The sequence below is a fragment of the Cherax quadricarinatus genome, chromosome 59 (assembly GCF_038502225.1).
Source record: "Cherax quadricarinatus isolate ZL_2023a chromosome 59, ASM3850222v1, whole genome shotgun sequence".
Taxonomy (NCBI): Eukaryota; Metazoa; Arthropoda; class Malacostraca; order Decapoda; family Parastacidae; genus Cherax; species Cherax quadricarinatus.
In genome coordinates, this window is record NC_091350.1 from 12823303 (window position 1) to 12839503 (window position 16201).

General features: G+C 47.0%; 2 protein-coding genes across 6 annotated transcripts in view; one reads left to right on the top strand and one right to left on the bottom strand.

The window, feature by feature from the left end:
• Positions 1–16201, bottom strand: part of LOC128698719 (centrosomal protein of 135 kDa) — a 385751-nt gene that overhangs the window by 80098 nt on the left and 289452 nt on the right. The gene's annotated exons all lie outside the window — the stretch shown is intronic.
• LOC128698802 (uncharacterized) overlaps positions 5119–16201 on the top strand; it is a 108746-nt gene continuing 97663 nt past the window's right edge. The window contains exon 1 of the mRNA XM_053791193.2: positions 5119–5426. The gene's annotated coding sequence lies outside the window, so the exon portion shown is untranslated. The remainder of the gene's footprint in view (positions 5427–16201) is intronic.

Here is a 16201-nt window from a genome sequence, read left to right on the forward strand (position 1 = left end):
ACTTGAGGCAGTAGGTGCTAGAAATCTTGAGGCAGTAGGTGCTAGAAATCTTGAGGGTGCTAGAAGATTTGCTCACGCGTCCCACTTCACACAGGATTAAACCCGGGTGGTTTGGTTGCGAGCTGGGCGTTCCACCACTGAATCAACCAGGAATTTAGTGGTAGTATTGTTGATTATTAATAAGTGCAACACAGTGCAATGTTGAAAACTATATGTAGAGGCTTATTATATTCAAAGGGAGGAGGTAAACCCGTAAGTCATACAAGCGTCAAGGGAATATGAGGCAGTCAGGTTTGATCCGAAGAAGGTGTGGTAATTCCAATTCCTGGAAGCGAGAGCCCTTGACCAGCATTACGTCTGGAGGACAGAGAAGTGTGAGAGTGAATCTTATATTCCAGTGAGCACAAGTGACCTTGATGTGTCAGCCTCCAACCACACTGTTGACACTGTGACTGACTTGTTCCAGCACTGTGACTTGTTCCAACACTGTGACTGACTTGTTCCAACACTATGGCTGACTTGTTCCAACACTGTGACTGACTTGTTCCAACACTGTGACCGACTTGTTCCAACACTGTGACTGACTTGTTCCAGCACTGTGACTGACTTGTTCCAGCACTGTGACTGACTTGTTCCAACACTGTGACTGACTTGTTCCAACAATGTGACTGACTTGTTCCAACACTGTGACTGACTTGTTCCAACACTGTGACTGACTTGTTCCAGCACTGTGACTGACTTGTTCCAACACTGTGACTGACTTGTTCCAACACTGTGACTGACTTGTTCCAACACTGTGACCGACTTGTTCCAACACTGTGACTGACTTGTTCCAACAATGTGACTGACTTGTTCCAACACTGTGACTGACTTGTTCCAACACTGTGACTGACTTGTTCCAGCACTGTGACTGACTTGTTCCAACACTGTAACTGACTTGTTCCAACACTCTGACTGACTTGTTCCAACACTGTGACTGACTTGTTCCAACACTGTGACTGACTTGTTCCAACCTCCAAGAAGATATAAACAAAGTTTTCCAGTGGGCAACGGTAAACAATATGATGTTCAATGAGGACAAATTCCACCTACTCCGTTATGGAAAACTGGAGGAGATAATAACTAGAACAGAGTATACTACTGACTCCGGCCATACAATAGAGCGGAAAAATAATGTAAGGGACCTGGGAGTAGTAATGTCTGAGGATCTCACTTTCAAGGATCACAACAGTGCCACGATCGCACGTGCAAAGAAAATGATAGGATGGATAATGAGAACTTTCAAAACGAGAGATGCCAAGCCAATGATGATCCTTTTCAAATCACTTGTTCTCTCTAGGCTGGAATACTGCTGTACATTAACATCTCCATTCAAAGCAGGTGAAATCGCAGATCTAGAGAGTGTACAGAGATCCTTTACTCCACGTATAAGTTCTGTCAAGCACCTTAACTACTGGGAACGCTTGGAAGCACTTGACTAGTACTCGCTGGAACGCAGGAGGGAGAGATATATCATAATCTACACTTGGAAAATCTTGGAAGGAATGGTCCCAAATCTGCACACAGAAATCACTCCCTACGAAAGTAAAAGACTGGGCAGGCGATGCAAAATGCCCCCAATAAAAAGTAGGGGCGCCATTGGTACACTAAGGGAAAACACCATAAGTGTCCGGGGCCCAAAACTGTTCAACAGCCTCCCATCAAGCATTAGGGGAATTGCTAGTAAGCCCCTGGCTGCCTTCAAGAGAGAGCTGGACAGATACCTAAGTTAGTGCCGGATCAGCCGGGCTGTGGCTCGTACGTTGGACTGCGTGCGGCCAGCAGTAACAGCCTAGTTGATCAGGCCCTGAACCATCGGGAGGCCTGGTCATGGACCGGGCCGCGGGGGCGTTGATCCCCGGAATAACCTCCAGGTAACACTGTGACTGACTTGTTCCAACACTGTGACTGACTTGTTCCAGCACTGTGATTGACGTGTTCCAACACTGTGACTGACGTGTTCCAACACTATGACTGACTTGTTCCAGCACTGTGATTAACGTGTTCCAACACTATGACTGACGTGTTCCAACACTATGACTGACGTGTTCCAACACTGTGACTGACTTGTTCCAACATTGTGACTGACTTGTTCCAACACTATGACTGACGTGTTCCAACACTATGAATGACGTGTTCCAACACTGTGACTGACGTGTTCCAACACTATGACTGACGTGTTCCAACACTATGACTGACGTGTTCCAACACTATGACTGACGTGTTCCAACACTATGACTGACGTGTTCCAACACTATGACTGACGTGTTTCAACACTATGACTGACGTGTTCAAACACTGTGACTGACGTGTTCGAACACTGTGACTGACGTGTTCCAACACTATGACGTGTTCCAACACTGTGACTGACGTGTTCCAACACTGTGACTGACGTGTTCCAACACTGTGACTGACGTGTTCCAACACTATGACTGACGTGTTCCAACACTGTGACTGACGTGTTCCAACACTGTGACTGACGTGTTCCAACACTATGACTGACGTGTTCAAACACTATGACTGACGTGTTCCAACACTATGACTGACATGTTCCAACACTATGACTGACGTGTTCCAACACTATGACTGACGTGTTCCAACACTATGACTGACGTGTTCCAACACTATGACTGACGTGTTCCAACACAGTGACTGACGTGTTCCAACACAGTGACTGACGTGTTCCAACACTGTGACTGACGTGTTCCAACACTATGACAGACGTGTTCCAACACTATGACTGACGTGTTCCAACACTGTGACTGACGTGTTCCAACACTATGACTGACGTGTCCCAACACTGTGACTGACGTGTTCCAACACTATGACTGACGTGTTCCAACACAGTGACTGACGTGTTCCAACACTATGACTGACGTGTTCCAACACTATGACTGACGTGTTCCAACACTATGACTGACGTGTTCCAACACTATGACTGACGTGTTCCAACACTATGACTGACGTGTTCCAACACTATGACGTGTTCCAACACTATGACTGACGTGTTCCAACACTATGACTGACGTGTTCCAACACTATGACTGACGTGTTCCAACACAGTGACTGACGTGTTCCAACACTATGACTGACGTGTTCCAACACAGTGACTGACGTGTTCCAACACTGTGACTGACGTGTTCCAACACTATGACTGACGTGTTCCAACACTATGACTGACGTGTTCCAACACTATGACTGACGTGTTCCAACACAGTGACTGACGTGTTCAAACACAGTGACTGACGTGTTCCAACACTATGACTGACGTGTTCCAACACTATGACTGACGTGTTCCAACACTATGACTGACGTGTTCCAACACAGTGACTGACGTGTTCCAACACAGTGACTGACGTGTTCCAACACAGTGACTGACGTGTTCCAACACTATGACTGACGTGTTCCAACAGTGACTGACGTGTTCCAACACTATGACTGACGTGTTCCAACACTATGACTGACGTGTTCCAACACAGTGACTGACGTGTTCCAACACAGTGACTGACGTGTTCCAACACAGTGACTGACGTGTTCCAACACAGTGACTGACGTGTTCCAACACTATGACTGACGTGTTCCAACACTGTGATTGACGTGTTCCAACACTATGACTGACGTGTTCCAACACTGTGACTGACGTGTTCCAACACTATGACTGACGTGTTCCAACACTATGACTGACGTGTTCCAACACTATGACTGACGTGTTCCAACACTATGACTGACGTGTTCCAACACTATGACTGACGTGTTCCAACACTATGACTGACGTGTTCCAACACTATGACTGACGTGTTCCAACACTATGACTGACGTGTTCCAACACTATGACTGACATGTTCCAACACTATGACTGACGTGTTCCAACACTATGACTGACGTGTTCCAACACTGTGACTGACGTGTTCCAACACTATGACTGACGTGTTCCAACACTATGACTGACGTGTTCCAACACTATGACTGACGTGTTCCAACACTATGACTGACGTGTTCCAACACTGTGACTGACGTGTTCCAACACTATGACTGACGTGTTCCAACACTATGACTGACGTGTTCCAACACTATGACTGACGTGTTCCAACACTATGACTGACGTGTTCCAACACTATGACTGACGTGTTCCAACACTATGACTGACGTGTTCCAACACTATGACTGACGTGTTCCAACACTGTGACTGACGTGTTCCAACACTATGACTGACGTGTTCCAACACTATGACTGACGTGTTCCAACACTGTGACTGACGTGTTCCAACACTATGACTGACGTGTTCCAACACTATGACTGACGTGTTCCAACACTATGACTGACGTGTTCCAACACTATGACTGACGTGTTCCAACACAGTGACTGACGTGTTCCAACACTATGACTGACGTGTTCCAACACAGTGACTGACGTGTTCCAACACTATGACTGACGTGTTCCAACACAGTGACTGACGTGTTCCAACACTATGACTGACGTGTTCCAACACGGAGGCGAGTGTTCACTGTGTCAGTCAGTAATGTCAGATAAGACTCACATCAATACCTACGCAGACAAAAGTGACAGTCAAAAATAACAACGGCCAGAATGGCAGACTGACAGGCAGACCGAGAAATATACAGTCTGACAGTTTTAAGTGACAATCAGACTGACTGGCAGACACAGACAAGTCAGCAGTGATAAGGAAACTGGATAATGGATTTGACATAGACAGACAGACAGACTGTTGATACGAAGATGGACGAGCCACAGATGATAAAGTGAGTGTTTAGGTGAAAGTAGATAGGTGTAATTTAACACTTGTATCTTTGCTAACACTTCTAATAGTGCCTTCAATAGATATTTTAACTCGACAAATATAACAAACAGGATAACTGGAGTTAATGTTAAAAAAAGAAAACAGACGAAAATAATTCCGTCTTACGTAACAGAGCAAGTTTTTTCATGTTCTTTGTTCATCTCCCGTTGGTCAATATTACCTTCACCAAGTGGTAGGGAGGGAAGGAGGAAGGAAAGGTAGGGAGGGGGTAGGGAGTGGGTAAGGAAGGAGGGAAGGAGGTAGGAAAGGGAGAGTGTTGTCTCCTCGCTCCACACCTTAGAGAGGAGGGTTGTGAGTCAGTGTGTCGCGGGACGTGGTAGTGTGAGTGTTGATGGCTGGGTCCCTCTCAGTGTATACATGTGTAACACAGTGTCAGCCTCCATACAACGCTGCCTTCACCTATGCCATCACAACCACTCATATTAAACACCTTCATGGCAGAAAAGACGGTTCTCACCTATATGTGGTTGCAGGAGTCGAGTCATAGCTCCTGGCACGGTGCCTCGTATATCGCATTTTGAAACAATACAGTATAACTCGTGGCAAGACAGTGGTTCGTATATCACAGGTAAGAAAGTGTAGAGAGTGGCACATACAGTCTTATATTACATAGTGTTTCATAAAGCAACACTTGTACTGCAAAACCAGTCTACCAGATCTTGTCTTGTACAGTTGTGAATAAATCCTTCAGTGCAAGTGATTTATTTACTTCGTTGTATTTCAGTGGTAAACAAGCAGTGTTTAATTATTAGTGGGTGTTGATAACATTGTGTGTATACTCTACAAAACTGTTTGTCGGTAGTTGAGAACTACACAGAAGGTGGAGTAAATAAGACTTAGTGGTGACCTTTATAGTGGTTGAACATCATAAAGGTAACCACTGATTCTGTTATTCACTAATAAATTCATCATAAGTTTCTTTTATGAGAGAATTACCTATATATTGTTCTAGTCAGGGTATTGTGCCTCTTTGTTCTTCACTACTATGTCATTCACTACTTGGGTAATATTCGTCTTACCAAAGTAGTCTTAGTTATATTATGACCCGCCATTGGAGCTATTGGTCACCTGACCGAGGCCTTCCACTGGCTTATCCTTCCGCCCCTTTAAAAATTAAAATTAGTTTCTGTATTCAGTATTATTTAGTGTACATGGAGGGCGGAAAATAGGCAAGAATATTCTTGGAGAATTAATAACACAGATATACACATAATACTGACAGCTGATAATATTGGAAAAAGACAAGCAGGACACGTGTAGACCAGGACCAGAGGACACGTGTGGACCAGGACCAGAGGACACGTGTGGACCAGGACCAGAGGACACGTGTGGATCAGGACCAGAGGACACGTGGACCAGGACCAGAGGACACGTGTGGACCAGGACCAGAGAGTGACACATGTGGAACCAGGAGCAGAGAGTGACACATGTGAAACCAGGACCAAAGAGTGACATGTGGAACCAGGACCAGAGAGTGGCACACATGTGGAACCAGGACCAGAGAGTGACACATGTGGAACCAGGACCAGAGAGTGACACATGTGGAACCAGGAGCAGAGAGTGACACATGTGAAACCAGGACCAAAGAGTGACATGTGGAACCAGGACCAGAGAGTGACACATGTGGAACCAGGACCAGAGAGTGACACATGTGGAACCAGGACCAGAGAGTGACACATGTGGAACCAGGACCACAGAGTGACACATGTGGAACCAGGACCAGAGAGTGGCACATGTGGAATCAGGACCAAAGAGTGACACATGTGGAACCAGGACTAGAGAGTGGCACATGTGGAACCAGGACTAGAGAGTGGCACATGTGGAACCAGGACCAGAGAGTGACACACGTGGAACCAGGACCAGAGAGTGACACATGTGGAACCAGGACCAGAGAGTGACACATGTGGAACCAGGACCACAGAGTGACACATGTGGAATCAGGACCAGAGAGTGGCACATGTGGAATCAGGACCAAAGAGTGACACATGTGGAACCAGGACTAGAGAGTGGCACATGTGGAACCAGGACCAGAGAGTGACACACGTGGAACCAGGGCCAGAGAGTGACACACGTGGAACCAGGACCAGAGAGTGACACACGTGGAACCAGGGCCAGAGAGTGACACACGTGGAACCAGGACCAGAGAGTGACACACGTGGAACCAGGACCAGAGAGTGACACACGTGGAACCAGGGCCAGAGAGTGACACACGTGGAACCAGGACCAGAGAGTGACACACGTGGAACCAGGGCCAGAGAGTGACACACGTGGAACCAGGACCAGAGAGTGACACACGTGGAACCAGGGCCAGAGAGTGACACACGTGGAACCAGGGCCAGAGAGTGACACGTGGGAGGGATCCATCAGTAAAAACCTTCATTCTTGACTCATGAAGTTAATCATGTTTGAGAAAATAAGTGAAGGTGGCACCAGGTTCTTGACGCTCCTCATACAACCACCGCCTACACACACCTCATGATTTTTTCTCATTTAGGAAAATCAAATACATCGGCAGTGTGCTGCTTAGTCTATATTATAATTACACAGCTGGAGCCAAATGTAGCTGTTACCTGCCATATTCCATCACACAGGATGTGTCAGTCTACTGGCAACCAGCAGCACCAAGTGAGGCCACACTCCAGGCTGCCTGCAGGGAAGGTTACTGGCAACCAGCAGCACCAAGTGAGGCCACACTCCAGGCTGCCTGCCTACCTGCCTGCAGGGAAGGTTACTGGCAACCAGCAGCACCAAGTGAGGCCACACTCCAGGCTGCCTGCCTACCTGCCTGCAGGGAAGGTTACTGGCAACCAGCAGCACCAAGTGAGGCCACACTCCAGGCTGCCTGCCTAACTGCCTGCAGGGAAGGTTACTGGCAACCAGCAGCACCAAGTGAGGCCACACTCCAGGCTGCCTGCCTACCTGCCTGCAGGGAAGGTTACTGGCAACCACCAGCACCAAGTGAGGCCACACTCCAGGCTGCCTGCCTACCTGCCTGCAGGGAAGGTTACTGGCAACCAGCAGCACCAAGGTGGCGCACCCCTGGATCATTTAATATACATATTGCTCTATACGATAGCTATATTGTGAGACCAAAAGCTAATTATATTTCCCCTGCCATATTCCATAATACAGGATGGATTTTACACATCAGGTAATGAAATTCATCAGCCTGAGCTGGGAGACTTTAGTAAACCTATCAGGATATCGTCAATCATTTCACTGTAAAAAAGGTTCAGTGAATATCAAGTTAATATTAAGTGGGTATTATCAGGGTTACCTTGTGCACAAGACGCGGCCCGGGACCATACCGAAGAACCACTCTGAAGTGGCAATTACCATCTCTCAGCATAGCCTATCTTACTCAACACAAAATGGAATAGCGGCCACAAAAAAAAAAAAAAGTAGTACTTAGACGAGGAAACAATTATTTATAATTATTATTATTATTATAATTATATTATTAACTGAATAGCTCAAATTCCTCACTAGCATCAAGGGAACCCTGGTGAAGGGATGGAGAGGGAAAGTGAACACCTGAGTGAGCCAGAGAGATTATAAGGAGCAATTTGTTGAGGATGATTTATAGTGAGCCAATACTGCAGTGTGGGGAAGCAAGTGTCATACCTGTGGCTGGTGTTCAGAGTTGGTCTAATCTTACACGATGTGAATAAACGGTTTTAAAAACCGTCAAGATTGATGGACTGAACATATCAACTCTAGGCAGAGGGACTGATTACCTCAAAGTCCTCATCTTCCACCTTTCTCTGCATTGGACTGAAGAAGTCATTGACTGACGAAACGTTTCCAGAATAAAGATACCCAAATGTTGACCAAATGTCTTATTCATCTACTCTTACAGTCAGGCCTGAGACCAAGCCTCCCTGGTAGCCGCCTCATCAGCCAGACTATTCCTACTATAAGTAAGCAGGCTTATAAAACCATCACAGCCTAGATGATCAGGACCTTACCTAGTTTCCTCTTGAAGACTATAATTGTTGCAACAATATGTTTTATATTATCATGGTAGAATGTTGATGTCTTGGATGGCTATTGATGACGTATGTTGGCAGTGTTATCTGTGTTAATGAAAGATAATGGCTCCAGCGTCCCGCTCTCCGACCACGACTCGTAAACTGATAGTCCAATGTTACACGAATGACAACTATTAAGAAATACACAAATGTAAAGATAAGTGAAAACTAAATATAAGTAGAATCTGTAAGATTTACCTCTCACTTTATAGCTATGATTACCACACACACACACACACACACATACACACACACAAGCACACACACACACACACACACACACATACACACACACAAGCACACACACACACACACACACACACATACACACACACAATCACACACACACACACACACACACACACACACACACACTCACACACACACACACTCACACACACACACACACACACACACACACGCTCGCTCACACACACACACACACACTCACACACACACACACACACACACACACACACACACACACACACACACACACACACACACACACACACATACGCGCACACACACACACACACACACACAGGCACATGCACACGAACACACACACACACACACATACACACACACACGCACACGCGCACATGCACACACACGCGCACACACACACACGCGCGCACACACACACACACACACACGCACACACACACACCCACACACACACACACACACACACACACACACACACACACACACACACACACGCACACACACACACACACCCATTTTCCCTTCTAACTCTCCCCTCTCCTACTCTTCCCTTCACTCTCTCTCCCCCTCTACCTTTCCCTTCTCTCTTCTCTCACAAAAAAAAAAAATGGTGGGGACTCGCAGGAACCAAGGATCAGATGAGAATGGTTCTGGTAGGGAGGAGTGGATGGAGGAGCAGTGGAAAAGGATGGAACAAGAGTGGGAGAGAAAATTAGGAGAGCTTTCTGAAAAAATGGAGAAAGAGCTCTCTGTGAAATTGGAAAAGAGGTTGGAGAAGGAGACAAAGAATTGGGAGGCACAAGTCGAAACTGCAGTAGCCAAGATAAGGGTCCTAGAAGTTGAGATAAATAGGCTGAAGCGAGTTACAGGGGCAGTGACCAGAGAAGACACAGCATATGAAGATGCGAGGCCGAACAGGAAGGAAGGAATTATGAATTATGCTAAGGTCATATCAGTCTGCCAAGGAGGACCAAGGAGTGAAAGGGAAGATCAGCTGGTTGCAGATGGAGAGGGTGATAGGTCGAATGCTGAGGCACAACCAGGCTATCAAGAGCCACTGGAAAAATCAAGGGAGAAACTGACCACATACAGGCAGGATCCAGAGTCACAGAGGGTGAGGCAATGGGAGGAAGAAAGGGCAAAATCAGTGTTTATCCATGGGCTTCAGGAGAGAGAGGAAAGGACACACACTGAAAGGCAGCAGGAAGAAAGAAAGGAGATTGAGAAAATCATCACGGAAATAGGTGAAGAGATGGACGAGATTGTAAATTTTCAGAGAATAGGGGGGTACTCGAAGGGGAGAAACCGACCAATCAAGCTGATTCTCAGGACGGAAACAGTGCGGAACAGGATCCTCCAAGAGAAACCACGATTGAAATACTCGGAAGAGTACAAGAGGGTGTTCCTAGACAGAGACAGAACAAAATCAGAACGACAGCAGCTGAGGGAGAGGACAAAAAAGCGAAAGGAGCTAGGAAAAGAGACAAGGAGGAAACCAGCAGAGGTCAGTCAGAGCAGAACAGAACAGCAAGGGCAAGCACACACACAACTATTCTCAGAACCATACAACCTATCACACCATTCCAACACACACTACAATCCATACCCACAGCCTCCACCCAACACCGAGCTATAGAATCCCACAGTATGCCACCAGGTCTCCCACCCTCACAGGCCCCCCAAACCACAGTGTTGGAAAGGAAACTGAAGGTATGGTACACAAATGCTGATGGAATAACAAATAAGTGGGAGGAGTGGCATGAAAGAGTCAAAGAAGCATCACCGGACATCATAGCTTACAGGTATGATAACAGATGCCATCTTTCCAACGGGATACCAAATCCTGAGGAAAGACAGAGGGAACAGGGGGGGTGGAGGAGTGGCATTGCTGATCAAAAATCACTGGAATTTTGATGAGCTGGGGAGAGGAGACAGCGGAGAAGAAAGTGATTACATAGTGGGAACACTTCACTCTGGAGGTCCCAAGGTGGTAATAGCAGTGATGTATAACCCACCACAGAACAGCAGGAGGCCAAGGCAAGAGTACGACGAGAGCAATAGAGCGATGGTTGACACACTGGCTAGAGTGGCCAGAAGAGCTCATGCATGCAGGGCAAAGCTCCTGATCATGGGTGACTTTAACCACAAGGAGATCGATTGGGAGAACTTGGACCCACATGGGGGCCAAGATACATGGAGGGCTAAGATGATGGAGGTGGTACTGGAAAACTTCATGTGCCAACACGTAAGGGACACTACAAGAGAGAGAGGAGAGGATGAACCAGCAAGGCTGGACTTAGTATTCACCTTGAGTAGTGCAGATATCGAGGACATCACATATGAAAGACCCATTGGGGCCAGTGACCATGTGGTTTTATGCTTCGAATACACAGTAGAGCTACAAGTGGAGGGAGAAGCAGGAAGGCCAGGACGAATGAAGCCAAACTACAAGAAAGGGGACTACACAGGAATGAGGAACTACCTGAACGGGGTTCAGTGGGACAGAGAACTGGCAGGGAAGCCAGTTAATGAGATGATGGAATATGTAGCAACAAAATGCAAGGAGGCTGAGGAGAGGTTTGTACCTAAGGGTAACAGGATTAATGAAAAAGCCAGGATGAGCCCATGGTTCACCCAAAGGTGCAGGGAGGCAAAAACCAAGTGTGCTAGGGAATGGAAGAAATATAGAAGGCAAAGGACCCAGGAGAATAAGGAGAGCAGTCGTAGAGCCTAAAACGAATATGCACAGATAAGAAGGGAGGCCCAAAGACAATATGAAAACGACATAGCAGCAAAAGCCAAATCTGACCCGAAACTGTTGTACAGCCACATCAGGAGGAAAACAACAGTCAAGGACCAGGTAATCATTCTAAGGAAGGAAGGAGGAGAGACAACAAGAAATGACCGTGAAGTATGTGAGGAACTCAACAAAAGATTCAAAGAAGTGTTCACAGAGGAGACAGAAGGAGCTCCAGAGGGACGGAGAGGTGGGGCACACCACCATGTGCTGGACACGGTACACACAACCGAGGAAGAAGTGAAGAGGCTTCTGAGTGAGCTAGATACCTCAAAGGCAATGGGGCCAGATAACATCTCTCCATGGGTCCTGAGAGAGGGAGCAGAGGCACTATGTGTACCCCTAACAACAATATTCAATACATCTATCGAAACAGGGAGATTGCCTGAGGCATGGAAGACAGCAAATGTAGTCCCAATCTTTAAAAAAGGAGACAGACATGAAGCACTAAACTACAGACCAGTGTCACTGACATGTATAGTATGCAAAGTCATGGAGAAGATTGTCAGGAGAAGAGTGGTGGAACACCTAGAAAGGAATGATCTCATCAACAGCACCCAACATGGTTTCAGGGACGGGAAATCCTGTGTCACAAACCTACTGGAGCTCTATGACAAGGTAACAGCAGTAAGACAAGAGAGAGAGGGGTGGGTGGATTGCATTTTCTTGGACTGCAAGAAGGCGTTTGACACAGTACCACACAAGAGATTAGTGCAAAAACTGGAGGACCAAGCAGGGATAACAGGGAAGGCACTACAATGGATCAGGGAATATTTGTCAGGAAGACAGCAGCGAGTAATGGTACGTGGCGAGGTGTCAGAGTGCGCACCTGTGACCAGCGGGGTCCCACAGGGGTCAGTCCTAGGACCAGTGCTGTTTCTGGTATTTGTGAACGACATGACAGAAGGAATAAACTCTGAGGTGTCACTGTGCAGATGACGTGAAGTTGATGAGAATTCATTCGATCGAAGACCAGGCAGAACTACAAAGGGATCTGGACAGGCTGCAGACCTGGTCCAGCAATTGGCTCCTGGAGTTCAATCCCACCAAGTGCAAAGTCATGAAGATTGGGGAAGGGCAAAGAAGACCGCAGACGGAGTACAGTCTAGGGGGCCAGAGACTACAAACCTCACTTAAAGAAAAAGATCTTGGGGTGAGTATAACACCAGGCACATCTCCTGAAGTGCACATCAACCAAATAACTGCTGCAGCATATGGGCGCCTGGCAAACCTCAGAACAGCATTCCGACATCTTAATAAGGAGTCGTTCAGGACCCTGTACACCGTGTACGTTAGGCCCATATTGGAGTATGCAGCACCAGTTTGGAACCCACACCTAGCCAAGCATGTAAAGAAACTAGAGAAAGTGCAAAGGTTTGCCACAAGACTAGTCCCAGAGCTAAGAGGTATGTCCTACGAGGAGAGGTTAAGGGAAATCAACCTGACGACACTGGAGGACAGGAGAGATAGGGGGGACATGATAACGACTTACAAAATACTGAGAGGAATTGACAAGGTGGACAAAAACAGGATGTTCCAGAGACTGGACACAGCAACAAGGGGACACAGTTGGAAGCTGAAGACACAGCTGAATCACAGGGATGTTAGGAAGTATTTCTTCAGCCACAGAGTAGTCAGGAATAGTTTGGGAAGAGATGTAGTGGAGGCAGGATCCATACATAGCTTTAAGCAGAGGTACGATAAAGCTAATGGTTCAGGGAGAGTGACCTAATGGTGACCAGTGAAGAGGCGGGGCCAGGAGCTTGGACTCGACCCCTGCAACCTCAACTAGGTGAGTACAACTAGGTGAGTACACACACACACACATACACACACATACACATACACACACACACACACACACATACACACACACAACACACACACACACACACACATACACACACACACACACACACACACACACACTCACTCACACACACTTGAACTTGACACCTCAAAGGCGGTGGGACCAGACAACATCTCTCCGTGGGTCCTTAAAGAGGGAGCAGAGATATTGTGTGAGCCATTAACAAAGATCTTCAACACATCATTTGAAACTGGGCAACTCCCTGAGGTATGGAAAATGGCAAATGTAGTCCCAATTTTTAAAAAGGGAGACAGACGTGATGCACTAAACTACAGACCTGTATCACTAACGTGTATAGTATGCAAGGTCATGGAGAAGATCATCAGGAGGAGAGTGGTGGGGCTCCTGGAAAGAAACAAGTGTATAATTGACAACCAGCACGGTTTCAGGGAAGGAAAATCCTGTGTCACAAACCTACTAGAGTTTTATGACAAGGTGACAGAAGTAAGGCAAGAGAGAGAGGGGTGGATCGACTGCATATTTTTGGACTGCAAGAAGGCCTTCGACACAGTTTCTCACAAGAGGTTACTGCAAAAGCTAGAGGATCAGGCACACATAACAGGAAAGGCACTGCAATGGATCAGAGAATATCTGACAGGGAGGCAACAACGAGTCATGGTACGCGACGAGGTGTCAGAGTGGGCGCCTGTGACAAGGGGGGTTCCACAGGGGTCAGTCCTAGGACCTGTGCTGTTCTTGGTATATGTGAACGACATAACGGAAGGAATAGACTCAGAAGTGTCCTTGTTTGCAGATGATGCGAAGTTAATGAGAAGAATCAAATCGGATGAGGATCAGGCAGGACTACAAAGAGACCTGGACAGGCTACAAGCCTGGTCCAGCAACTGGCTCCTTGAATTTAACCCTGCCAAATACAAAGTCATGAAGATTGGGGAAGGGCAAAGAAGACCGCAGACACAATATAGTTTAGATGGCCAAAGACTGCAAACCTCACTCAAGGAAAAAGATCTGGGGGTGAGTATAACACCAAGCATATCTCCTGAGGCGCACATCAATCAGATAACTGCTGCAGCATACGGGCGCCTGGCAAACCTACGGATAGCGTTCCGATACCTCAGTAAGGATTCGTTTAAGACTCTGTATACCATTTACGTCAGGCCCATACTGGAGTATGCAGCACCAGTTTGGAATCCACACCTAGTGAAGCACGTCAAGAAATTAGAGAAAGTGCAAAGGTCTGTAACAAGACTAGTCCCAGAGCTACGGGGATTATCCTACGAAGAAAGGTTGAGGAAAATCGGCCTGACGACACTGGAGGACAGGAGGGTCAGGGGAGACATGATAACGACATATAAAATACTGCGCGGAATAGACAAGGTGGACAAAGACGGGATGTTCCAGAGATGGGACACAGACACAAGAGGTCACAATTGGAAGTTGAAGACTCAGATGAATCAAAGGGATGTTAGGAAGTATTTCTTCAGTCATAGAGTAGTCAAGCCGTGGAATAGCCTAGAAAGTGACGTAGTGGAGGCGGGAACCATACATAGTTTTAAGGCGAGGTATGATAAAGCTCATGGGGCAGGGAGAGAGAGGACCTAGTAGCAATCAGCGAAGAGGCGGGGCCAGGAGCTGTGACTCGACCCCTGCAACCACAAATGGGTGAGTACAAATAGGTGAGTACACACACACACACACACACACAGAGAGGGGTGGGTTGATTGCATCTTCTTGGACTGCAAGAAGGCCTTTGACACAGTTCCTCACAAGAGATTAGTGCAGAAGCTAGAGCATCAGGCGCATATAACAGGAAGGGCACTGCAATGGATCAGAGAATACCTGACAGGGAGGCAACAACGAGTCATGGTACGTAATGATGTATCACACTGGGCACCTGTGACGAGCGGGGTCCCACAGGGGTCGGTCCTAGGACCAGTGCTATTTTTGGTATATGTGAACGACATGACGGAAGGGTTAGACTCAGAAGTGTCCCTGTTTGCAGATGATGTGAAGTTAATGAGGAGAATTAAATCTGATGAGGACCAGGCAGGACTTCAAAGAGACCTGGACAGACTGGACACCTGGTCCAGCAAATGGCTTCTCGAATTTAATCCTGCCAAATGCAAAGTCATGAAGATGGGGGAGGGGCACAGAAGACCACAGACAGAGTATAGGCTAGGTGGCCAAAGACTGCAAACCTCACTCAAGGAGAAAGATCTTGGGGTGAGTATAACACCGAGCATGTCTCCGGAAGCACACATCAATCAGATAACTGCTGCAGCATATGGGCGCCTGGCAAACCTGAGAACAGCATTCCGATACCTTAGTAAGGAATCATTCAAGACACTGTACACCGTGTATGTCAGGCCCATACTGGAGTATGCAGCACCTGTTTGGAACCCGCACTTGATAAAGCACGTCAAGAAACTAGAGAAAGTACAAAGGTTTGCGAC